We start from the raw sequence: 27,977 nt of genomic DNA, 5'->3' as shown, positions 1-27,977 counted from the left end.
GTTATGAGAAGGGGATAAAGCCCACACTATGCTGGCCAATCGCCTATGCAAACAAAGAGCTGATAGAGCGGTATACAAAATTAAGAATGAACAGGGAACAGTGTTGACTGACCTCCCAGAGATTACAGATTGTTTCTCTAGATTCTATTCTACACTATACACTGCTGAAGGAAACGGGTCTAACACTGACATCGAGAGGTACTTATCTGACCTACCCCGGCCCTCAATAACACAAGGCCACCTAGACAAGCTAAATAGCCTGATATCGATAGAAGAGGTACAAAGTGCCATTTCCCGTTTCAAAGCGGGCTCAGCACCTATAATCCTGCATGTATTAGAAATTAATAATTTCATCTCTGAATCTATCATTGTAAAATTAGAGAGTATGATCTGGAAAAAGGGTTTAGGTTTACCAAATTTTGTACAAATTGAGATGCTACACCTTGAAGTGGGATTACCCTCTCTCTATGCCTGGTTGGAATGGAGAATCTTAATCTTTTAGAGGATGAATTTAATTCTTCCAGAAAACTCGCTTTTTTGTGATTTTAATAAGACAATTTTAGATCCCAAAGAGTGTGAGGTAATATTAAGTAATTCATCGACTTCAGCTGATTTATTTATCACAAATCCTTTATGGGTAAAGAAGAAAACTTTGTCATAAGATACGTGCAAAACAATTGGGAAACAAAGTCATTATAAACCTTACAACCATATCAAGAAATTTGATAAGACCTAAGGCACACTACCAAGCTACCACTCTAAATTCCTGAATGCTTTCTGGAGAACCCAATTTTAAAGATTTAGACTTAATGTGCTCATCACCGCAGAACTATTGATGGTGCGGAAAGGATTGAAGGCCTTAGAGGAGGTTTCTTGTTGTTTATGTGGAATTCCGGCTGCGGCCCAGTCATTAAAACACCTTTTGATTGAATGTCCTAATTTAGCTTATATATGCACATTATTTCTGGGCAGGTTCTTTAGTATAAATGTTTGGCTTTCTGCGGATGGTCTGTGGTTTCACTTAATGAGTGGTAGTGAAACTGATCTATTGCCATTTTAACATTTTTACAAAACATTAGGATAATTGGTGTTTGAAGTAGGACAGACTACTTTGTGTACTACAACTCTTCATTATTCACAGTTTATTGAGAGAGCACTCCTTATTTTAGTATGGATGGGTTTTATCTTTGGTTGTTTTTTTAATAACAATTGAGTAAATAATTCAGCACATGGCACTTTCTAATGAATTACTCGCCTACTTTGGAATGTTTTTTTTAATTAACTGTAATGACTTGTAAGTTTTAATTGTTGTAATAGTTGATGATATTTGTTTTAATCATGTCTTTGTATTAGATTTCTTCTTGTGCAAGGTGTAATTGCTGTTAACCAATATCACAATAAATGTAAAAATAATAGTAATCTTGGACTGTTCCTGAAAATCACAGAGCAACAGTATCCTCACTAAATGTCGTAGGAACACCAGCCAAAGGGAGAGCGCTATGTGGTCTTGAAACATAGCAGACAAAAATATGGGTTAGTCTAATAAAGGTATAATCGCTGCAACAGCTTATTTTTTTTTTTAAATAAGGTCTTCTATTTGTTCTTAGTTATTTTGCATTGTTTTTTTTTTTAATTTATTTGCATATAGTTGAGAAATCAACCTTTACAAAATTACATCATTTCCTTTTTCATTATAAAAAGAAAACACACTTATTAAAAGCTTTAGGTAGTCTCTGCTTATGTTCTTTTTGGCCACATCTTAAAGTTGAGAATGTATGAATTGTAAAAGGTTAGTAAGTGTCATGCGGCAGCCCTGGCGGTTGAGGCACACATGGAGAATGCATTGTATCACACGTCCCAAATCAGGTTTTTGGGAATAGCTATCCGAAAAAGACTGTACGCAGTCTAGTCCTCTCCCAACATGGCTGCCTTGTTGCAGGGATGCTATAAAAATGCGCTGTAGCCACGGCTCGGTGCGTTGTATCGTACTTCCTGGTACCCACTGCAGCTCTCCTAGCTCTTCTCTCCTGCTCCTGAGCGTTTGTGTGTTTTCAAACTTTTCCCCTGTTGTTCCTGCCTTGCCTTTGTCTTTCTCTTGCGTTACTAGTCTACAGTCTCCACCTTCCGCCATTTGTTCGTGAGACTTCCATTTCACCCGAGTCCTGCCTCGGCTGGTACCCGCTCTACAAGGTACGCTCTATCTCTTTACTTTCATCGGCTCTTCCGCTAACCTCTCCTTGCTGTATTTTCTCTACGGAAAGGTGTTCATTTCATCGTCCGTGACTGTTCTTACCTTTCTGGTGCTTCAGCACTTTCTGCTGCCGTTCTGGTGTTTCTTTTCAATATATCTATTACGGTCTATTAACTGATATTCTCCTTGCTCAGTCCGCATCCCTATGGTCTGTCCAAGCTCTTGAATCTGCTACCCAGCCTCCGCTGTTAGAACTCATCAGTCTGAAACTGTCAGAATCGTCCTGCCTCCACAATCAGAACAATTTTCTGTATCAAGAGGACCACCATTCGCGAATCATCGGACACTTAATTGCAGGGTTTTTTGGTGCTAAGAGCTTTTTCCCTGCTCCGGAGGCTGGCTTCCTGGGGGTCCCTTTTGGCCAGGGGTTGTCCTCCTGCCAAGGTGGCCTCCGGTGGAGCTCGTCCTTATTTGCGCAAAAAGAAGGTCAAGACCCAGAAGCACCAAGGAAAAAAGAAGTTCTGAAAAAAGGAGACCACGGAGACCCCGACCAACTCGTCGTAAGAAAGAGGTGAGGAGTGGTCACGGGAGAGTTCCCCAGTATTGGCCAGGCGTAACAGTAAGAGCTAACAAAAGAGAATCATTATCCCCCCCACATCAACCTTGACCAGAGAAAGTTCATAAAAAAATCAGATTGTATTGACATGTCATTGCCATATAGCTGTGATCTAGGAATACTAAAGTGCGAACACTTTAGTATCCAATGTTTAAGTGTTTCTACCTCTGTGGGGGAATTTATGGGTGGATTTAAGATTTTCAGATAGTAGGAGAGTTACCTCCAACAAAGTCTTGAAGATAGCAAAAGTAAGCCAAGCTCGTGCCTTATTATTGCATTTGGCAGAGACATGGTGAAGCAGAGAACCGCTTTCCATATTTGACCCTGAATGGAATTTAGATGTTCAGTCAAATCTATAAGACACATATCCAAATGATAAAGCAGTATACGCTCAATTTTCAATACATAATAATCAAGCATTGCAACAATGAGTACTTACAAATTCGTAGAAACGGACACTTCTTTTGGGACAAGAGGGGAATAGTTTTGCTTCTATAAATTCTTTCCACATGCTGATTGAGTTATAGTTTCTTAAATTATAACCTAAATATCGTAACTCTGGGACTTGTTCTATTCTTTCCAAGCCCAGAGATCATCCAAGCATTTTTATCTTCCTCATTTCTATAAAGACAGCGATTTTAGATTTTAGGGCATTGCCTTGCAGGTTATTGGCCAGGCAGTTCTGTATGAAGCATGCCAATTTGTTTTGCATGCCACTAGGCATCTTATCAAAGAACATTAGGTCATTGGCAAATGCTAACAATGAATTCTTAATTTGCCCAATCTTACAGGTGTTATTAGGTTATTGTTCCAGATAGTATTAATATCACTTAGATAAAGGTTGGAAGCCAAACAATAGCCCTGCTTAACCCCCGTAAAGGTCTGAATAGCCCTTGTTAAGGCACCCTCCTGAGTGATGCGAACTCTGTAAGTAGTGTCCTGACGTAGCGCTGCTATCAACTTTACCAATCTCATGGGTATGCCCAAACCCAACATTTTGTTCCATAGAATTGATCTAATTACACAATCAAATGCGGATAACATAGCTAAGGAAGCCAGAAATATGGGACCTGTGTGCTGATGCGTGACCGTTTCCAAAATGTGAGCCAAAATTGCAGCTTTCAGGAGAGTTCCCATCCTTTTGTGAAAGCCCACCTGAAAGCGAGATATAGCCTTTGACCGATTAAGAATTTCCTCTAATTCTCTAAGAATCAGGTAAGCAAACACCTTAGATGAAGCATCGATCAAAGCTATGGGCCTGTAATTTGCAGCTTTGGAAGAGTCACCTTTTTGTAACGATTGGTATGACAAGAGACTGGGGCCACGCTTTTGGGATAGAGTTTGTGATGAAAATCGTATGAAACTTTAGAATGGAGTCAGATGTTTTTTGACGAGAAATGATGGAATACCATCTGGTCCAGCCACTCTCAAATGATTAAGTTTGTTTATTTCCCACAAAATGCCTCCTCCTTCCCACGGTCATCTGCCTTGTAAACATAAACTTTCGCAAGGATTGTACACATTAGTGAACATGGATGGGAGCTTATATTTGTCCAAAAGAAATTTGACCCAGATTTCTTCTGTGATTCCATGTTATCATGTCATTGACCTGCAATATGATTCATGGTGGACCAGAAAGCTCGTATAAAGGAGCAAAATTGAGCGAGGTCATAGGATACTTGGCTGATTAACGAAGGGTGAACACACACCTATGGGGGTTACACCTTGGTAAGTCTGTACAAGTAACTGTGAATGATTTATGACAAAAATATATCAGGACAGTTCTGAGTACTGCAGTTAGATTTTTAATAAAACTGCAGTTTACATGTTTTTAGATACACTTGATTGAGAGTAACACAAGATACAACAGTATTTACACATTTTGAAGGTACAGTAACCAGTCTGTGAGTGACAAATTTCAAATATTTGTAACGTCTTGTCAATGCTTACACATCTACTGAGTGGTCCTTTTGAAGGAGACCAGTGGATTTAGTGAGGTGATAGCATGTAATAGTCAGCACATGTACATCAAAACAATGAGGGGTTGAACAAGGACAACGCAGACAATATAACAGTCAACACGACAGTGTTTCGGCCAGAAAGTGAGCTTGGATGAGCTCTGATGGTGTGGCCTTCATCAGGACGAGATATTGTAGACCCATTGTCTCCGCCTGTGATTCTATACTTGAACCCCTTTCGGTCTATACCGACTTTTTTCTCAAACCCTTCGTCAACAGAATGGACTCCTATCTAAAGGGCAGCACAGATACCATCCTTATGCTGAATGAGATTGATATGAAACCTGAATACATCCTGGCCACCCTGGATGTGGAAGCTCTATACACATCAATACCCCAGCTAGAAAGCTTGGAAGTACTGAAACTTTTTCTCGACACCAGAAGCAACATCACGGCAGTGCCCACTGAGTTCATCTTGGAGTGTGTCAGATTGGCCATGACCAAAAACTTTTTCCTGTTCCGAGACCAATTGTACATACAGATCAAAGGGGTCAGCATGGGCGCTACGTTCGCTCCTGACATAGCAAACCTATACATGGCCCACTATGAAATAGAACACATCTTGTCAGCGCACAATCCCTACCAACAGAACATCATCCTATGGAAGAGATATATCGACGACGTTCTTCTCACCTGGAAAGGCAACTCTGAAGATCTGATGGCTTTCCATGGATGGCTTAACCAGCGTAACCAGCACATCAGATTCACCATACATTGGGATTTCCATGGGATCGATTTTCTAGATCTACACATCTATAGATCTGGCGACCATCTCAACACAGAACTGTTTTGCAAAGCCACCGATAGAAACACCTTGCTTCACTTCAACAGCTACCACCCGGAAAGCATGAAGTACAATTTACCGTACGGACAATTCCTACGCATCAGAAGAAACTGCACCGAACGCACCTCGTTTGACAAACATGCCACTTACCTCCAAACTAGGCTCGCCGATAGGGGGTACCCTAGGAAAGCCATCAAGAATGCCAAGAAGCGGGCCGCCAACACCGACCGCACGATATGTCTCACCAAAACAACTATGACAGACTGGTATGCGTCACTACGTTCAGCCCACTCAGCGGCCTCATCAAAAAGACCGTCAAACAACACTGGCCCATCATCGGAAACGCAGGATCACTACAAAAAGTCCCACTATTTGCCTTCAAGAAAAACCGGAACATCAGAGAATCCTTGGTACACATCTTCATCGAGCCCACCAAGTCCACCGGCACCCTATGGAATCTTCCACCCGTACAAGGCCACTACCAATGTGGCAAATGTACCGTCTACCAATTCACAGAGACTACCAAACTATTCAAACACAATGACATTAATTGGACTCTGCAGGACCACACCAATTACAACACAAAGCAGGTCATACATGCCATAACTTGCCCATGTGGATTCATATATGTGGGCAAAACCATGAGACCAGTGAAGACCAGGATATGCGAGCACCGCTCGTGCATAAAAAACAAAGTACCTGATAAACCACTGGTAGATCATTTTATCAAGAAAAATCACACCAATATGGACGTCAAATGGGTGGTAATACAGAAAGTTTCTGCCACCATCAGAGGGGGAGATGTCGACAGAATCTTGACCCGTTTAGAACAGAAATGGGTTCACAAATTAAACTCTGTCAGGTCAGGTTTAAACATCTGTGTAGAGTGGAAACACTTCCTGTAATTGAGACAATGCTTCCACTCCCAATTGACTTCATGTGGCACCGCTGGACTCTGTAAACGCCACCCCACTGGGGTAATATGTGCCTTCTTCTGTGTCAATGCTAAACATAACCACCATCAATGGGGCATTTCCTGCAAATATGTATCATGATATGTATCACCCAAACATGTTGGTATGCTCACCTTACCCCTCTTTAGTAGCTCCTGGCACCATCACCACCACACTCTGGACGCTGACCAATCAGCATCCCAGCCCAACAGTGAGACGTCCTCCGCCCGCCTGCCTAGACATGGATCACCTACCTGAGCCACGCATCCTCGCAAGCGGTTGCGTACACACTAGTATGCGCCCCTTTGCCTGAGAGTGTTGTTTGGCCTTTTAGTCTTATTTGTATTCTGATTTTTGCCTTGGGTACGTAGCGCCTTTTTTTTGGTCAGGCACCCCCACGGGCACCCCGGCCTCGCGCACCTCATCATGGCCGCTCACCCCATTTAATCACAGTCCGCTCAACAGCTCACTCTGTGCGCAGCCAAGGACGGCGACCGCTGACAGCTTGCTCTGCAGCGCTCATCCTTCCTTCATCCGCAGGTAAGCACACGCGCATGCAACCACTGCAGCTCTGTGATCTCTTGCACCTATTTCTCAGCTGCATGTCTCACTTTAGAACGGGAGCCCAGCCTCCATTTTATACCGTCCTTGCCAAGCATGCTATCCGGCACGGGCCATCCCGCTATTCCGCTGCCTGCCTTTGAGGGTGTAATTTTAGCATCACGGACATTTCTGTCCATTTATAAGTCATACTCAGACCCACTTCCGCATGGAACACACATGCTTTCATCAGCCACACCTTGTTCGTGGCCATTTGTGACCTGCACGTTTCACCAACCCTCACGTGCACCTTGACCCTCGACATACTCTGAGGCTTTTAATCCTAGCCCTGTTTCCTTTTTTTCCGCAGCCCCTCACGCTTGCGGTTGACTCTAGCATACTCATCACGCCAGCCTGTTCTACCCATATTATGCGCGGCAACAGGCCCTCAAGGTATTACCCCTTTTTACCCTTAGTTGCTCCACTACTTCATATGGCTTAACACAGCCTCCATGTCCTTCCTGCGTCCACAAGAACGGCCACCTCTAGGACCTCGAAAATCCTCCAGTGTATTGCTGACACTGCCACTCTCTGAGCCACTGCGCTCCGGAGTTCCGGTAAGCACCGGTCCTTCATGTATTGATAACTCTACCTGTGCTAGTTTTCAACAAATGTGCCCACTCCTATAACACCCCGTCTGTTTATCTCAACAGACCTCACAAGATACTTCCCGCCTTGGAATATCTAGTCCTGATGAAGGCCACACCATCAGAGCTCATCCAAGCTCACTTTCTGGCCGAAACACTGTCGTGTTGACTGTTATATTGTCTGCGTTGTCCTTCTTCAATCCCTCATTGTTTTGATGTATATGTGCTGACTATTACATGCTATCACCTCACTAAATCCACCGGTCTCCTTCCCAAGGACCACTCGGGGGTTGTGTAAGCATTGAAAAGACGTTATAAATATTTTAAATTTGTCACTCACAAACTGGTTACTATACCTTCAAAATGTGTAAATACTGTTGTATCTTGTTACTCTCAATCAAGTGTATCTAAAAACACGTAAACTGCAGTTTTATTAGAAATCTAACTGCAGTACTCAGAACTGTCCTGATATATTTTTGTCAGAAGTCATTCACAGTTACTTGTACACACTTACCAAGGTGTAACCCCCATAGGTGTGTGTTCACCCTTTGTTAATCAGCCAGGTATCCTATGACCTTGCTCAATTTTGCTCTTTAATACGTGACTACCCACCTGGGTAGAGCAAGGCATCAACCAGGTGCCCTTTTTGATAAATGGACAAGAAAGCGCTCAAATTATTTTTTACAGAGGTTATTAATCGTAGCCTGGTTGTCCTTATTAAACATTTCAATTCTCAGTGATTTTAGTAAGTTACTATGGGCTTCACATAGTCGTTGCGTTTCCTCTTTGTATTATTTTATAAGAAGGTTCATTTTTTGCAGTTGCCTGATTTTCCTGTTTTTATCACATTTGGACAATGCCACTTCCTTATTATAGACCTGTTTTGGGATTTTTATGGGTCTACAATTGCTGAGACTGAATATAGTCTTTAGACAACGTAACAAAACCTTAGACAGCTGGTCATCCCTGTGAGACTGAAGCATATTTTCTCTTGTTAAAATTCCAGAGGACTGAACTTCCGTGTTCACCAATTTCAAGAATTCTGTACTTAATTTATTATCCATTTTATGGAGACACCTGAACGGTCAAATTCAAGGAACGCTAATTAAGGATTTATATCAATCATTTGAACTTTGGTTGAGCAGTTAAATTCGAGCAGCATATGGTCACCTACTCCATGTGTACCAACCCGCAGCTAGACCTGATATTTTCACACACATAAAAATAGTCAATCCTAGAGTAGGAGTCACCTCTATGCCAAGTATATAAGGGTTGATGGTTTCCCTTGTTTGTTTCTAGCTGGCAGAGCTCCCATTCTGTAAGGTATGTGACCCCTATGCTCCCCTTTTGTCTACTTTTTGAGGACATCGTCTCACTGGTTGTGTCATTATTATTTTTAAGACCCCCTAGACAGTCAGTTTAAATTACCACCCATATGATTGCACAATTGGCATGTGAGATGATCCACTGTTGCAACAATTGTGTAATTCTTTGTAGAAACTCCTCAAGTTTATACTTTGACGGATTCCAGTAGAGATTAACTAATAGTATTGGTATTTTAGTTTTCTCCATTAACTCTACTTCAACAAGCAAAAGTTAATCAGAGGAGTGGATTAATGTAGTCCTGCTTTTTAGGTTTCTATCTATTGCTGTCTCTAGTCCTCCACGTGGACGACCACCAGAGACTTGAGTGGCAGCACATGTATAAGTCTCATATCCATTCATCTGGAAATGCGACCAGTCAGGGTTTCTTGTATCATCAGAATCGTTGCTTTGTTCTGTTGGGAAGAATTATTGAACCAGGTGTTCAAATTTTTAGAAGCACAAGAATTCCATGCCATTATTCGGATAGAATCACTACTAAAGTTGAGAGAGTGCCCGTTGCAGTGCCATGAAGGTTGTAATTGCAGCTTCTACCCACAACCAATCCTGACCAGTTTTACTTACATCTATTATTTGAGTTTCTGGAGAGTCAATTGCGACTGGATCTAACTCACCCATTCTAGCTTCTTTCCTCGTCGCAACAGGCAATTTAGCTTGAAATGATATGAACTCCTTGGCATCCTTCAAGTAGTCCATATTGAACAACCTGTATCCCAAGATTTCCACATTTTGGCACTGTTCCCAAAACATTCTAGAAATAATAATGAATTGGTATCCACAGAAGTTTTGGTTATTGTTGGTCTGCGGCAGTGTGATCCATTTTATATAGTCTTATTCCAGCGATCTTAGTGCTGGAATTTGTTTAAAGATATGTAATGGGCACAATCTATTTATTTTACCACAGCCGTTTGTTTGGATCTCAATCCCCCAATCCATGATCTTAGATGAAGAATAGATTTCAGTTTTCAGTCCACTTTGTGGACTGGTACAAGCATTAGCTGTTAAAGGTAAGGACAGCTCAGATTTTGATACCAATGCTTCATCATTTGTCTTTTGCATTTGCTCATTCATTGTTAGGTACTGGGATTGGCATAACCACTTCCCCTTTAAGGTTATAGACTACTGACTATATACTTACACCCTTGTTTTTCTACCTAGTGTTGGAAAAAAGAGGGACATGTGACTTTGTTTTGTTCCCCCTCCCCCATTAACGAAATGTGATGGTAAAGGCATTGAATCGACTTTCATGGACTTTTGATTATTCAATGATGTTGTTATACCCAGAATAGGGGAGATTTCACTTACATATTCTTTTGATTGTCCAATTTGAATATCACTCAAATCATTATTCAAATTTTCAGAAGGGTTTCACCTCGATGTGGATTGCACGGCATTCCCTTTTAGTCGTAATATCTGGGGGATTAAGGTCAATCATCACATTTTCCATTGTTAGATTTTGTAGACTTTTAATTGTGGAATTATGGCCATGAATTTTAGTAGCCTGCATATTCTAGTTTTTTTTCCCTTTGCAATTGTTGGAGTTCTTATTTGCTTTACTTTTAGCTTTGTTCTCTTTACGTCTGATTCTATCCAAGTTTAAAGCGATTTGTGAGGGAGATTTTGATGATTCTGACTGAATAATAGTTTTTTGTCATTTCTTGCTCTGTATTAATTTGTCTCTGTGATATTAAATCAACCAGTGGTGATGGGCTATTTGGTGTAGAGGAATCTATGTCACCCTAACTCACTGGAGCACTCGTTTCTATATTCACTATGGGGAGAGCCCCGTCCAAAGTGAGCCTCAAATTTTGAATGTCCCTTTCCAGCATTATTAATTTGGATTTATTAGAATTAACATTATCCTAAATCAGACCCTTAGTTCTAAGCAGTGCACCCTCCATAGGTAATTTTGCATATTGTTCCATACACACCTGGACCTCCGCTATCTCCAAGTCAGGCCTTTGACACACTGTGGCTATTTGCCATTATTATTTTTGCGGTCTGGACATCAATTGATACCTTTATGGAAGATGATAGAGAGTCGCCATTAGCTCTTTGAGTTTGTGTTGCAACCAAATTTCTGCAGGCTTTTTTCCACAAACGTGTCCTTTTTTTTAAGAATGTTTAAGCCACAGGCCAGGATAAAATATTCCAGTATATTTATTTTAGCCATCATATCAATTAAGGTTGACTTCACATCGTGTAATTCTAGTTCTAGTGGTGTGGGATGGTGTGATTGAGTGTTTTCCCCTAGATGTGTGGATATATAGTCCCGCAGATTCCGATTTGGCACCGCCCGTCATACAGAGGTCATCTCTGTGAGTCATTCAGGCCTTCATGTGGAGGAATATTGTCTATATGTGAGTTCCTTCTAACTTGAGAGGAGAGAGCATCAAAAAGAACAAAGCTAGGAGGATGATGCAGTGAATTATTGATTGTGCCTCTCTCTAAGCAATTGGTAATAGCATCCACATTATTAAATAAACAGACTACATCAACCTTAAAACGGAGATTTGAACGTGGTCTTGATGGACCCAATGACAATCGAACGTGTTTCCCCAGTTCACTAGATACCACAGGTGCTAAAATGGACACATCTGAGATAGAATTATTGTCAGCACATTGTAAAAAATCCTGTGTGTCCACCTGTGTGACAGAACACTAGGAATCATCCAGTTGTGATAGAGGTATATAGTTCCCAGGTTGTTGTTTTGGCAAATAAGTGCCTTCTTTTTCAAAGGCCTCTAGGCCCGTAGTGTCATCACTAAGATCTTTATGAATGATTGCAACCTTAGCCTCATCAAAATTGATTGGGACCTGAGCAATTTCATTATTAGCAATCATGATTTGGGAAGGAGCACTAACGGAAATAATTATGGCTTCATTCAGCAAGTTAGTGTTTTTGGAACTGCGATAAGAGACGAGCCTGCCTTTACTGATGTGTTCATATTTTTTTTTTTATGTGTGGACTGTCTCCCTTAAAGGGATAGTCCAGTAAAAAAAAATGTATTTAAAAAATAGATAGGCAACATTAAAAAAATAATACTAGCACTTTTTTTAAAAAAACGTCCTATGTAAAATTTTGAGCTATTCAAGCTCAAAATTCGCAAAAGCAAGCACATGGGCGCATCCATTTTGTGAAATGGATGCCCGCCTGTGCTGGCTTTTGCTTTTGCGGCACTAATGAAGGAAAAGCCAGCCAGCTGTAGTAAACAAAAGCTACGGCTGGGTGGCTTTTCCTTCATTGGTGCTGTACGCGGAGGACGGGGACCGGAGACCAGAGCAGGAAAGCTGCAGCTGAATCTCGGTAAGTGCTATTTATTTAAAAAAAAAATAAGCACTAGCTGCAGGTTTTTTTCTAAGTTTTCCGGGCTGGAGGAGCCCGGAAAACTTAGAAATAAAACCGCAGCTTTAAAAACGTTGTATTTATGTTTGCGGTCGCTTTTGAAGCAACCGCAAACATATATACAACATTGTGTTTGAAAACGCTGAGGTTTTTCTTTCCAAGTTTCTCAGGCTCCTTCGGCTCGGAGGAGCCTGAGAAACTCGGAAAGAAAAACCGCAGCGTTTTCAAACACAACCGCGTTGTGTTTCTGCCTGCCGTGGCTATCACTTTGGGTCTCCGGTGCTCACCCAGGGGAGCACCGGAGACCCAAAGTGAAAGCCAAGGCAGGCAGAAACACAACACGGTTGTGTTTACATGCCGCGGTGTTTCTGCCTACAGCTGATTTCCCATTTGGGGCTCTCGGGCTCCCCACGGGGGGCCCGAGAGCCCCAAAGGGGAAATGCTAAATGCTGCAGTGTTTCTGCCTAAATCTGATTTCCCATTTGGGGCTCTCGGGCTCCCCACGGGGGGCCGAGAGCCCCAAATGGGAAATGCTAAATGCTGCAGTGTTTCTGCCTAAATCTGATTTCCCATTTGGGGCTCTCGGAGCCCCCCCGTGGGGAGCCCGAGAGCCCCAAATGGGAAAGTAGATTTAGGCAGAAACACAACCGTGTTGTGTTTCTGTCTGCCTTGGCTTTCACTTTGGGTCTCCGGTGCTCCCCTGGGGGAGCACCGGAGACCCAAAGTGATAGCCACAGCAGGCAGAAGCACAACGCGGTTGTGTTTGAAAATGCTGTGGTTTTTCTTTCTGAGTTTCTCAGGCTCCTCCGAGCCGGAAGAGCCTGAGAAACTTGGAAAGAAAAACCGCAGCGTTTTCAAACACAACGTTGTATTTATGTTTGCGGTCGCTTCAAAAGCGAACGCCAACATAAATACAACGTTTTTAAAGCTGCGGTTTTATTTCTAAGTTTTCTGGGCTCCTCCAGCCCGGAAAACTTAGACAAAAAACCGCAGCTAGTGCTAATTTTTAAAATAAAATAGCACTTACCGAGATTCAGCTGCAGCTTTCCTGCTCTGGTCTCTGGTCCCCGTCCTCCGAGTCCCGGCACCAATGAAGGAAAAGCCACCCAGCGGTAGCTTTTGTTTACTACAGCTGGCTGGCTTTTCCTTCATTAGTGCCGCAAAAGCCAGCACAGGCGGGCATCCATTTCACAAAATGGATGCGCCCATGTGCTTGCTTTTGCGAATTTTGAGCTTGAATAGCTCAAAATTTTACATAGGAAGTTTTTTTAAAAAAAAGTGCTAGTATTATTTTTTTAATGTTGCCTATCTATTTTTAAAATAAAATGTTTTACTGGACTATCCCTTTAAGGCTCCTACCCCTTTCCAGGTCTACAACCATCAGGTGAGTTGTTTTTTTTAGTAATCCTAATGAAATTCTAAGCCAAATTAATTTATTAAGAATAGCCAATTTAGATAATAGAGAGAGAATGAAGAGAGAAAAAAAAGAAGAAACACTTGCGAATTAAACTCTTCTACTAAAAGAGATGAATAGGGAAAGAATGTTTGCACTAATACATATTTTTAATAAAAAAAGATTTTGAATGAGAGGCCGTGGTATTGACATTTGTTGTGCACAATTCCCCCAACAAGGCCGACCTCACAACACCTTGTCTAGTTTGAAGCCAACCTGAGGAGGATCCCACTCAGTTCACCCGGAGGTACTCCGTTCCCAAGAGACACTTTGCCAGTATTGACGAAACTTAGAAAGTAATAATTGTCTCAAACAGTGTTACGGGAGAACTGGGGCACACTTACCCGCAGATTCTCGCTAGCTGTGTGACGAAGGTATACTTATACAGTGCCAAAGCAGCACGGCCAAAGCCTACAAGACTGAACGCCACGCTGCAGGAGATCAAAGGCGCACCCGCCCGCAGTCTCTCCCACAGTGTGCAATCCACTCAGCAAGTTTTCACAATCATAAATATCAGGAATGAAAGCCACGTTGCGGGTGTTCAAAGCCGTACTCGCCTGCAGTCTCTCCCACAGCATAAGAACATTTCATCAAGCAACCGCTTAACACATTTCCTAACTTTTTAAATTACACTCTGTACATCCTCCCCTACTCCTCTCCCAACTTTGTTCGCCACATTCATGCCTGATGGCTCAGCATGCTTCACTTATTCCATTTTAAATTTCCTCTACTAATCACTAAATTAATTAATTGCCTAGTCCATCGATATCTTGCTTACTCCATCATCCGCTACTCTTCACCCTATACTTTTCACTACAAGAACCTATCAATTTCTTTGTTCCCGAAGCCCACCTGCTCTGCCTCCTGCCTCTGCTCCTTTTCTCTTCTTTACCAGCTCTACTGTAACTCCCTTTATACAGTATCAAAAATATCACTAAAATCTATGCCTTCAAATCTGTCCTTAGACTCAATCTTCTGTCCCTGGAAAATCACTTTGCCCTATGCACATTATTGCTCTATTCTTGATCATCTTCTTGCTTCTATTGTACGTTCTATTTGTTAATCTATGGTGCTCTGGGTGAGTTGTTGCTTGTTTTTGCCTACTGAATCTGGAACTTGGTGCAATCCGAATGTTTTAGCCACAAAATCAACTTGCCATCTCACTTCTACACATATAGCACACAAGGGTGCAAAATTTGCAGTCACAACTGGCTAGTGATACTTGACTCTTGGCGAGTAAGAAATGGTGTGCTGCTTGTAAGCATATACTTGGGGTGACAGTTTAAAAAATATATATTTTTTATGGATGTGTATCTTCCTTGCACCTTATCTTTAACTCCTACACCTGAAAATTAAGCAGGAGTGATGTTTGGAATAAGAAGCGAAAAGTAGTTTTCTGTGACACTGGTACTGTTTAGCTTTAGACTCTCCTTTTTAGTATGGGTGCCTTTTCGTCTCTTTCAAGGTGTTTTTAATGGATGTATGAGTGTTGTTTCCTTGATAACTAGATGAATGTTATAATCTCAGACTCTCCCTCCTACCAAATCTCTATCAGTTTCAGATGGCCGCCATTCTCTGTTTGATCTCTTAGGAGCCAACACGTACCCAAAGTGAAAAATGCCCTTTTGGCAATTTTTCAGTTTTGATGGGCAGTGGAACTTTATGGGCACTCTAGAGGGGTGGTTGGCCATAAAACAGAGCGACTGCTCTGCATCATCAAAGCCTGCAGGGTTGGTTTGCCTCTATTTAACTCATTGGGGGTCATTCCGAGTATGGTGGTAGCCATGGAGCAATTAGCTCCATGGCTGCCTCCCATACTGGTACCGACTCCGGTCTCATTCAATGGGGACTTACCGGTCCATTCCGACCCTGGAGGGACCGGTAAGTCCCCATTGAACAAACCATTCCCATTTGAGCCCCCATAGGGCTCAATGGGAATGGGAAGGGCGCAAATAACGGGCTCGCGAATGGCAGGCCCGTTATTTGCGCCCTGGTCCCCTAACGGGACCCGTAAGGGACGTGTGGTCTGGCCAAACGTCCCTTACGGGTCCCGTTGGGGGACCTCGGAATCGGGCGGTAGGGGATTACCGGTACTGGTCTCCTTACCGGTGCCCGGTATCCCCTACCGCCCGACTCGGAATGACCCCCACTGTCTCCTTTCAATCCCTCCCTATCCAGTGAGTGGTTGCATTAACTGAGGCAAACTTCATGCGTTGCAATTAGAGTAACTAAGATACCTCTTGATCTTACTCCCACTCTCATTCTAAATATATGGCTGGTTACAAGTCATATACACAGCTAATACCCACTAGCAGGAGTGATGCCTGAGTTCAGTGCTTGCTACTAAGATCTGTCTGATTCAGAGTCGTGTTTTAAGAGAAATCGTTAACCAGTACCGGCTGATCCATCCATTTTTAGCAATGTGTGTCATAGAAGTCTTTTATGTGACATTGCTCCTAAGCAGATAGGGGTTCACAGTGGAGTTTGAAGAGGAACATGTTTACACAGAAGAGTGCTGGTGGTGTCCAATGCTACCTCTGTCATACCTGTGAAATGCCCAGCTTGTTTCTTTAATAGGTCAATTTGGTTACTTTTTAATTTAACCAGTTAATGTGTCTCAACACTTAAAGCGTGATGATGCTTCAAACTGTAATATACGTTTCAATAAACAAGAAACGCACTGTAATCTCCAAAAATCCAACGGTTGGACCCCAGTGCAATCACAGAGAACGACATACCAAAAGATGTTGTAAAATGGGAGACAATCGAACCTCATTTTTGTGTGCCCAGGACCAGGTTGACGTCTTATTCCAAAACCATTTGGATTCAGTGAAAATGCCTGTCTGGCCCCAAAAAGCTTGTAAGTAATGGATTAGCCATGCGTCACGCTTGGAGTGAAGTGTGAAGATTGACCATGCGCCACACTTAGATAGAGTTGTGAGGTTTGGCCATGCGTCACACATAGAATTGTGAGTTTTAGCCATGTGTCACACTTAGAGTGAAATGTGAAGATCAACCGTGCATCACACTTAGATAGAATTGTGAAGTTTAGTCACTAAAACAACTCATCCCACTGCTCACACCTCTCAAACTTTAAACTAAATACAATACCTATATTGCACAACAAAACACATGTACTTCACTACACCACAACAACGAAACAAACCACAGATGGCCTCGCACTACAGCAGATGACAACTATAGACTGAAAAATCACACCTACCCTCAGTGAATTGTGTAACCCGAACTGAAGCTGCCAACAGCACATCACAGCTCTCTTGCGCTTTTTCTCGCTCTCGGATCAATGATCCTGTAGGTCGCTGTTCCAAAGCGCTTATCACTTGATGTGCTTTGCATCCTGAAGTAAACTACACTGAGAATGGGTGTGTGGGGCTGGCTGTCATACCCCAGAGCAGACGTTGGGGGAGGCGAGAGTTGGTGTGCTGCTGCATACTGGGACCTTCTGTGTTCTCTCCCTGCCTGTCACCTCACCCTGGCATGGCACATTTCATTGTGGTGCATTGCGGTGCAGTTATCTCAAAAACAGTGCATACCAGGGTCTTGAAACATGGTTTCCGAGGTCCCGTAAGGACCTAGAGTTTCGTTCTTCGTGTCTGGAATGGTCCTTGTATGACCACATTGATGTTTTGCCGATTTCAGGCAACCGTCTCATGTGAGAAGGTGCTGAAATCCAGGGAAAGAGGTGGTGTTGTCCAAATATCATGTAGCCAGTAGTGTCCGAAGGGTCTTGACGGGTAACTATGCAAATTTTGGTGCAGATGGGTGTAGCTGTGTGGAATTGTATAAGGAACAACGCTTTGCCAAGCCACAAACCCACAAACACATTTTGACTTTTGCTGAAATCCAGGGAAAACGCTGTAGTGTCCAAATGTCATGAAGCCAGTAATGTCCGGAAGGTCCTAACAGGTAACTATGTACAATTTGGTGCAGATTGTTTGTTTGTTTGTTTATATTGTGCCAGAGCCCGCAGGCATCAGGGCGCAAACACAAAAACAAGGAAAGACTATACCAACATATTACAATCTAGGCAAACAGTAATGTTTTAAGACCTTTCCTAAAAACTGAATTGTTTACTTCCGAACACCTCTCTAGGGGATGTTTGTTCCACCTCACCCCAGCCTGTGGGGCGAAGGAACGTCCGTTACCCCTGACTCGTTTGCATCTCGGCTGAGTCAGGCGCATGGAGTCCTTTGACCGAGCAACTTTGGTAATGTGTTCCAGAACCAATCCTTCCTGTAAATATTGAGATGCTTTTCCATACAGGCACTTATGTACAATGGTGTTTAGTTTGAAACATATTCTAGCATCCATTGGGAGCCAATGAAGCTCTCTCCTGTGTATGTATACTGGGTCCCGTCTAGTAGTGCCCTTAATAATCCAGACTGCATCATTCTGCAGTATCTGGAGTTTTTTGATGCATCTCTTACTGGCTCCAGCAAGTAGAGCACTACAATAGTCCAACCTTGGCATAATAACAGCTCTGACTAGTATTGTGCAATTTGCTGCCGATGCATAAGGCTTTACTAGTCTGAACAGCCTTAGGTGGTAATGGGCTTTCTGAACTACATGATTTACATGAGTTTCCCAGTGATGATTCCAGGATCACTCCCAGAGTCTTCACCTTGGGAACAATTTTGATGTAATGACTTTCTATAGTGAAGCCCTCGTACAAATTTGCGAGTGTAGTGCATGCCTGTGTCGAGCCTAAGATCATGAACTCTGTTTTATTAGCGTTGAGACAGAGACCATTCATTATCATCCAGGCCTGGATGGCCTCATACACTTTTCTATATTCTCCAGATCTTTCTCGTAGACCCCGCTCAGCTATATAATGAGCTGGGTGTCGTCTGCATAGTTTGAACATGGCACCCCCAATGCATCCAAAACATCACATAGGGCGCGACAAAATATTTTGAATATTACCGGGGTGAAACTGTGTGGAATTTTATAAGGAACACCGCTTGGCCAAGCCACAAACCCACACACTCGCAAACATATTTTGACTTTTGCTGAAATCCGTGGAAAGGGGTGGGGTGTCCAAATGTCACGTAGCCAGTAATGCCCAGAGAGTTCTAACAAGAAAGGCAAGCAATACAGTCACTCAAAAGTAATACAAATATTATTTTGAGAAGAGCTGACAAGGGAGGAGCCATCGTTTTACAAGATCGCAAAGCTTGTATAAAAGAATGTGATCACCAGTTGAGATCACCAGTTGAGTGACACATCTTTCTGTGAGATTATTGCAAACAACCTTATAGAGAGATTGAAACAACAAATAATCCCGAAAGTAGAAAAAGCTCAAGATCGGAAGTTGCCTTCGAAAAAAGAAGCAGAGTTTCTGATTACCATTGATCCAAATACACCTAAATTTTACACCCTACCTAAGGTGCATAAAACACTTGTCAAACCTCTGTGACAACCAATCGTGCCTGGAACTGGTTCCATATTGGAACCTTTAGCGAAGCTAGCTGATTTTTGACATCATTCATGCAAGATACCACTGATGTTATCGATCTAATAGGAGGATATGCATTTGACAGCCAGAAAGAACTACTTGTAGGACTGGATAGAATTTTATTGTATAAGATACCTCAGGAAACCACATTGAATAGGGTGGAAGAGCTGCTACTCATTAAAAGAGAAGGTGGGCAGGCCCCTAATTCCTTTATATTATGGTGCACAGAAATGTTAACAGAAAATTATTTCATGTTTAACAATACTTTCTTTCACCAAATTATTGGTACAGGAATGGGCCCAGCTGTTGCCCTGACTTTAGTTATTTTTTACGTTGAAAGCCTGGAGAGGAGAAAGATCATGTCTGATGACAACCCACACAAAAATCATTTAAAGCTATGGAAAAGGTACATCGATGATGTGCTTGTCATCTGGAACAGTGATGTAAACAGTTATGAAACATTTTTCTCACGGTTAAATGAACAGAACCCTTATTTAAAATTCAGAAGTAACCATAGTAATTACAACATTAACTTTCTGGACATTATCATCTATTCAGACCAGATGAATAAAATATTGAAAGTGAAACCCTATCACAAGGAAACAGATAAAAACTCTCTTCTGGCCTTTTCTAGCTTTCATCCTAAACATACTAGAGAAGATCTGGTTTTAGGGCAGTTTCTGCATCTAAAAAATAACAGTAAGAATAAAATAGAGTTTGAAAAAGAAGGTACAACCTTGAGCTCCAATTTAAAGGAAAGAGGACACCCTGAAAAATGATCAAGAGAGCTTTTAAAAGAGCTTTAAATAATAATCGAGAAGCTATGCTTGAATACAGAAAAGAGAAAGCAATCAGCAAAGACATCACGGTTGTCAGCACCTATAATCCACTGTCAGATCAGATCAAAAGAATAATCTAAAAAAACTGGCATTTTCTTTCTAAAGGAAAAATGCAATTACACACCTGAGATGTGCATATAAAAGGTGTAAAAACCTAAAAGAATGACTCGCGCATAATGATATTTACAAACAACCTAATACTCAAATGACCCTAACAGAGCAATGGGGATTGCCTTAACCAACTGGACACAGTCCTTGAGTAATGTGTAGGTGTTGTCCACAAACAGAGAAATCCAATGAGGTAGACATAGGCCTGCCCAAACCATGATTACAAAATGTTTTACAAATTGCATACTACATGGTTAGTATATTCTATTTGGTGCCCATGCCGGAATATCTACATGGGCAAAACAGAAAGAAAAATTAAAACTAGAATCACTGAACATAAGAGCTGCATCAGGAATTTATTGTTAACAGCCCCAATGGTGGGACACTTCCTGGCAGCAGAACACAAATGTGATGACTTTAAATGGACAATACTATTAAAATCAATGTGTGTAATGATAAACACCATGACACTTTGAAACTTTTAAGACTAGAGTCACGTCTTATTTTCTTAACTAAAAATCACAAAGTGGGGTTAAATGAAAACAGACAGAACTAGTCATTAAGAGAATAGATTCCAATATGATATGATCTATTAGCAGCAGATGTGAAAAGAGACAATTTATTTCCTTCTTTCCAATAATGAAGGTTGCTGAATGACAACACATTAGATAATAACTATTACAGCTGAGTTATGAACTAGACATCACGAAATAAAACGAATTTGATATTATTTGAGTAAGAATAAAACAGACATTTCATCAGACCTACAACAGTCATAGGATATATGTAAAAGCATGCCAACACAACATTTTGTAGAAGTTCCTGTGCATTCACAAAGGTGATTCATATATATCAAACTCCTGTCAAGATGGCCCCCACCAAATACACTCTCAACGCTATGTGCGCACTTAGTAACATGATTGCTACACAGGTTAAAGAAGGACATTGCTATTCGCTGCGTTTACAGCTAACAGCTTCTAAACGAGACAGAAGCTCTGTGTAAACACCATGTCTACAACTGAAGGTGAATCTGACAAAGAACCGTTTACTTAATACGTTCCCCTGCGGAGCGCACAAAATGGACAGTAATGCAAATATGGTCATGTGCGTAGCATAGAGAAATACCACAATAGGGCATTACTGCACATGATTTGATGTGAGCTTACACAACGTAACTTTAAAATCGCTGCTTTCTAGAAAGAAGTTGATTTGGAATAGTCACCGACCTATTTACATTTTTTTATCCTTTTTTACCAGCTCACAGAGCACAACACTGATGTGCTTTCCTGACTAAAGAAGCCACTTTTGAAAGAGGAGCGCTACGTAAAGAAATAAAAATCCTTATAAAAGAGAATTGGCTCCATATACTATGTAAGTACAAATAAAATGTGTATGTGCACGCTAACCCCTTAGAGTTAAAGAGGTGATAGGACAATATATGAATAAGACATATTTATGTCATTACAGAGTCACCAGCACTAAAACGTGTGACAGACAAAAATTAAGGAAGTATGATTTCCGTATGCAGCAGTGAATAAAAGTGATGAACAGCAAGATGATCTAAATAAGTAAGTGCCTTCAAGTGATAATACACAGAATACCCAATAAGCTACTACACACAAGTATGTAGCATATAGTCAACACTAATAGGGGTCATTTTTTTAATGTTCCTATAGAGAAAGCTAAATAGAAGAATTGATTCTCTTTGACTTACCTCATTCAAAGAATAGAAGAGGTAAGCAAAATTAATAGACTGTTATATTAATTTAAGGTCATTCAAATATGTGTAAGTCATTTTAGCTGTTTTGTGTGTTTATGATACAGATAGCAATCACAACTGCAAGGAATAAAGCCACATTTGGAACATAGAATAAAGAAAAGTCGGCATTGGACTAAAACTTTATCTTAAAGATATGTTTAATCAAATCTTAATGGAATGAAACATATTGGGTTAAGATCTACAACCTTATTTTACAGGGTGTTCAATAAGCAGTCTCTGCTGAGGTGCATGTTGTCTTTAGAAGCAATTAGTTGGAAGACAACCTTAATACAGTTCTCAAAGTTCTGCTGTTAACATACCAATGTATGTGAAATATTTTTAAATTGATAAGTTATTGTCTGTGTAATGTTTAATTAAGCACCGATCACTTTGGAGTGCACTGAACATTTGCAAAGAAAATGAATAATTTAAAAAAGATTGTTTCTGTGTTTTTTGTAAAAATAAATTGAAAATATATATTTGCTATTTAGAGAGAGTAAATTGAATAATTTCTCACTCCTTCATTCATTGTTACTACCTGTACTAATTTCAGGCATGGAGTCACAAATACACAAGGTCTGTAAAGTGTGTGATATGCATTGATTTACCAGGATTGGCCTTGTTGTATATCCCTGATGTCCTTCCCTGTTTGAATAGCAATGCTTTGCTAAGCCACAAACCCACAAACACATTTTGATTTTTGTTGAAATCCGGCAAAAGGGGTTGTGTGTCCAAATGTCATGTAGCCAGTAATGTCCAGTGGGTCCTGGCAGGTAACTATGCAGAATTCAGTGCAGATGGGTGAAACGAGGTGGAATTGAATAAGGAACAACGCTTCGCCAAGCCACACACCCACAAATAATATAGATGATAGGCTGACACAGTGAGAAGGTAACAGATCATTCATCACATAAGGAAAAGTTGAATATCTTGGAGGGGGCGAGGGGTTGGAAGGACATTTACAGGAGCTACAGAGAAACCACCTAAAACACAAAAGGGAGGCTCTGTTGTAGCAGTGTCAGCACGGGGAAGTAACACTTTGGCGAAGGACTGAAAAGGGCAATCTGAAGTGGTAAATGCTGTTTGGTGCTAGTATCCTATTGTGTTGAGTGAAGCCTGTAGCACCTAGTGGAGAAAGAGATGGAACCCTGTTAAACCTGCCTGCCGCCCTTCTTTTTAAAACAATCATGTCAGTCTGTGGCAGGGAATGCTGTTGGGTGCTGATATCCTTCAGTTTTCAGCAAAGCCTGTTACACATTCTGAAGAAAGTGGTGGATCCCTGTTAAACATGCCCAGCCACTCTTGTGTTTAAAAAGCTGCTGGCAGTGAAAAATGCCACGAAGGGCTGCAAAGGGCTTTCTGCGGCAGTCCGCAGAAGGCCTAGAAGACAAGTGAAAATGCCACCTGGTATGAGGCAGGAGGAGCATAGTTGAAACATAATCAAGAGTATCTTGAAAATGTAAGGTACATGTATTTAAACATCACACACAACATACACTACAATATAAGTATTTGATACTCCATTTCCTCAATTTAATTAATTAATTAGTGAATAAGGGTAAGTTGATTATGCCACAGATTCTTGCCGTAATGTTGTGGAGCTTCTGGCTCTAGCAGGGTAAATTGGTTTGTCTCTCCCCAATGCTGATGTCACTTTTGGGATTGTAGGCAGCACGGGAAGACCATTTGGTTGCTCCAACAAAGGTGTGTAGCCTCTTGAAAGTTGAGCCCCCTGTGGTTGCTCTCAAGGCCACCACATAGAGCTTTGTTACTTCTGAGCAATAGGAATCACTGTTCTGCTTCAAGGGGCATGGACATTTTGTCTGGACTGGCCTACTGCTCTGCTGCACTGCTATTATGTGTTTGGGACTGCATTAGTTGGTGTTACTTTAAAAATGGCAAGAAATGATTACTCCCCCAGGCGACTGTGGGTTATGAGCCTGAAGCTTGACAGAATTTTCACTACAATTTTATTTTGGAATTGCTGGATTCCGGTGGAAGTGGAGAAGATAGGTCAGGCAGAGTTGATAATAACTTGTTACATTCTGATACCCGGCTCAGGGCCTAGCACCGTAACTGTGTAATGGAGATATTCAGGGGTGCTGTTGCACGTCTTTGTTGTTCATGGTTATTGAACGTTTACCCCCACCCATGAGCTGGGGGTAAACATGCCAAACTCATTATTGGGCGGACCTTTAAATGCGGCGGTAACCCTGTTACCAGTGCATTTAAGGGCTACCGCCCAACTCGTGATGAGGCCCTAAGTGTCATTGTGTAGGGAAAGATGATTGTGCATCACTGTACTATGATGTTTCCTGTGAATGGACATCAACCTTGGTCATTGTTGTTGTTGCCATATGTCATCTTCAGGCTTGCCCCCAGGCTCTTGGGGGTGCCCCCAAACAGACATTTGTTGGCCCTAGGTTGCCAGGACAACCACTTTACAGCCATTGCATGTTGCAGGTGTTTGGTGTTGCATTCTGGTCATTCACTATAAAGAAAAGGCCCCCAGGTGGTAGCTCTAAAGATTACTAGAGCCACCAATCCGAACCACCCTTAGAAACGTGTGTATTTAAATACTTAAAGAATCTGGATTAAAACTATTTTTTGTTGTAGCTAGAAGAATTGGACCATTAATTTATCACATTGTTTTAATTCATTTTATTCTTTGTCTTAATAAAAATGTAATTAAATTGATTTCTCTTTGTATTGGAATTACAGATAAATTAAATGTGTATTTATATATCTCTCTCTGGAGGTTATTCATATCAATCACTTCAATTGTTTAATATGGCACCCGAGAACACCTCCACCACAAATTTAAATACGCTGTATTTGGCTCATGATCACTTAACTTGATACATATGGTTTCTGATGTGCTCGTCATCTGGAACAGTGATTTAAACAGTTATGAAACATTTTTCTCACGTTAAATGAACAGAACCCTTATAACCCTTATTTAAAATTCAGAAGTAACCATAGTAATTACAACATTAACTTTCTGGACATTATCATCTATTCAGACCAGATGAATAAAATATTGAAAGTGAAACCCTATCACAAGGAAACAGATAAAAACTCTCTTCTGGCCTTTTCTAGCTTTCATCCTAAACATACTAGAGAAGATCTGGTCTTCGGGCAGTTTCTGCATCTAAAACATAACAGTAAGAATAAAATAGAGTTTGAAAAAGAAGGTACAACCTTGAGCTCCAATCTAAAGGAAAGAGGACACCCTGAAAAATGATCAAGAGAGCTTTTAAAAGAGCTTTAAATAATAATCGAGAAGCTATGCTTGAATACAGAAAAGAGAAAGCAATCAGCAAAGACATCACGGTTGTCAGATCAGATCAAAAGAATAGTCTAAAAAAAACTGGCATTTTCTTTCTAAAGGAAAAAATGCAATTACACGCCTGAGATGTGCATATAAAAGGTGTAAAAACCTAAAAGAATGACACACGCATAATGATATTTGCAAACAACCTAATACTCAAATGACCCTAACAGAGCAATGGGGATTGCCTTAACCAACTGGACACAGTCCTTGAGTAATGTGTAGGTGTTGTCCACAAACAGAGAAATCCAATGAGGTAGACATAGGCCTGCCCAAACCATGATTACAAAAAGTTTTACAAATTGCAATACTACATGGTTAGTATATTCTATATGGTGCCCATGCCGGAATATCTACATGGGCAAAACTGAAAGAAAAATAAAAACTCAAATCACTGAACATAAAAGCTGCATCAGGAATTTAGTGTTAACAGCCCCAATGTTGGGACACTTCCTGGCAGCAGAACACAAATGTGATGACTTTAAATGGACAATACTATTAAAAATCAATGTGTGTAATGATAAACACCATGACACTTTGAAACTTTTAAGACTAGAGTCACGTCTTATTTTCTTAACCAAAAGTCACAAAGTGGGGTTAAATGAAAACATAGACAGAACTAGTCATTAAGAGAATAGATTCCAATATAATATGATCTACTAGCAACAGATGTGGAAAGAGACAATTTATTTCTTTCTTTACAATAATGAAGGTTGCTGAATGACAACACATTAGATAATAACTATTACAGCTGAGTTATGAACTAGACATCACGAAATAAAATGAATTTGATATTATTTGAGTAAGAATAAAGCAGACATTACATCAGACATACAACAGTCATAGGATATATGTAATAGCATGCCAACAAGACATTTTGTAGAAGTTCCTGTGCATTCACAAAGGTGATTCATATGTATCAAACACCTGTCAAGATGGCCCCCACCAAATACACTCTCAACGCTATGTACGCACTTAGTAACATGATTGCTACACAGGTTAAAGAAGGACATTGCTATTCGCTGCGTTTACAGCTAACGGCTTCTAAACGAGACAGAAGCTCTGTGTAAACACCATGTCTACAACTGAAGGTGAATCTGACAAAGAACAGTTTACATAATACGTTCCCCTGTGGAGCGCATAAAATGGACAGTAATTCAAATATGGTCATGTGCGTAGCATAGAGAAATACCACAGTAAGGCATTACTGCACATGATTTGATGTGAGCTTACACAAGGTAACTTTAAAATCGCTGTTTTCTAGAATGAAGTAGATTAATATATGGAATAGTCACCGACCTATTTACATTTTTTATCATTTTTTACCAGCTCTCAGAGCACAGCACTGATGTGCTTTCCTGACTAAAGAAGCCACTTTTGAAAGAGGAGCGCTACATAAAGAAATAAAAATACTTACCTCCCCTCTCTTTGCCCCTTTGGTTTTTCCGTCGCTTTAATACACCTGAGCTATGGGAAGGACTCCATTTAAATTTTGCCCTTCGTGTAAGGGAAAATTCCCCTCAAAAGACAAGCACCATCGGTGCAATAAGTGTCATCCCCTCAATCAAGACGAGGCGTACTGTCGGCACTGTAAGCCCTTTCTTCCTAAAACAATCAAGGAGAGTCATGTCAAACAGTGGATGGCCTATGCTATGTCGCAGGCTGAGGGTAGCTCCCCCACCGCCACAGCCTGCGAGTGTGATGAAGACCTAAGTGAAGGCCATGGCTCCGATACAGATGCCATTGACCTCATCCCCAGCCCCGCTAGGCACAACGTAAGTCCTGCTATGGGGATGATACACCCCGGCGATGAGGACGCACCCACCACTCATGGGACAAAGCACACAACCCCCGGTACCGCTGCGACCACTCAGTCGAAGCGGTCCAAGGCGCCAATGGGTACGACGGGTTCCTCGACAGCACCCGCCGATTCGCGTGATCGGCAACACTCCCTGCAACCGCATCAGCGGCATGCATCAGGGCATTCTGCAAGTAAGGTCGCCAGCACCAACAGCCACAAGGCCGTCGACACGCCTCCTAAGAGCGCATCGACGCTTAAGGCCCCGGTTGTGCTGAAATCTACAACGCAACCGTCTGTAACGGCGAACATCAGTGAGAGTCTTGCTAAGATTGTTTCAGCGGCTAGTAAACATAGGGATAAGTCTAAAGATACGTTGAAAGACATGTTGTGATCACCTAGAAGGGCGGGAGGACTATTCTGAGAGTCTGCAGTCATTATCTTAGACTCTCAGTGATAAATCCCGGCGTTCTAGCCCCAGGAGGAACCCTTTCCCCCTTTGGACCCCACTGGCTCATCTATATGGACCAGGGAGAAATTTAAAGGGTGCATGAACAGGCTGGAGAAATTTGTAGATTTTTCTGAGAGGTTCGCTCCTAAAAGGCCTTGTGAGGAAGTCCCTTATACTACAGTGACCAAGTTCCAAAGAACCTCTGACCCACTCCATGAGGAGGTCTTCGACCTTACAGATCCTGGGGAGGTTCCCCTTGACCCTTATTCACAGGACGATGATCG

At 41.5% G+C, this 27,977-nt stretch overlaps 1 long non-coding RNA gene across 3 annotated transcripts in view; it reads left to right on the top strand.

Moving 5' to 3' along the window:
• Positions 1-27,977, top strand: part of LOC138511055 (uncharacterized) — an 804,004-nt gene that overhangs the window by 203,730 nt on the left and 572,297 nt on the right. For all 3 annotated transcript variants that reach the window (XR_011280562.1, XR_011280563.1, XR_011280561.1), the window contains 2 exons: positions 21,612-21,725; positions 21,822-21,922. This is a non-coding gene — a long non-coding RNA (uncharacterized lncRNA). The remainder of the gene's footprint in view (positions 1-21,611; positions 21,726-21,821; positions 21,923-27,977) is intronic.

This window comes from Ambystoma mexicanum, chromosome 6p (assembly GCF_040938575.1).
Source record: "Ambystoma mexicanum isolate Mex_15411 chromosome 6p, UKY_AmexF1_1, whole genome shotgun sequence".
Classification (NCBI taxonomy): domain Eukaryota; kingdom Metazoa; phylum Chordata; class Amphibia; order Caudata; family Ambystomatidae; genus Ambystoma; species Ambystoma mexicanum.
This window is presented reverse-complemented; position numbering and strand designations above follow the sequence as displayed.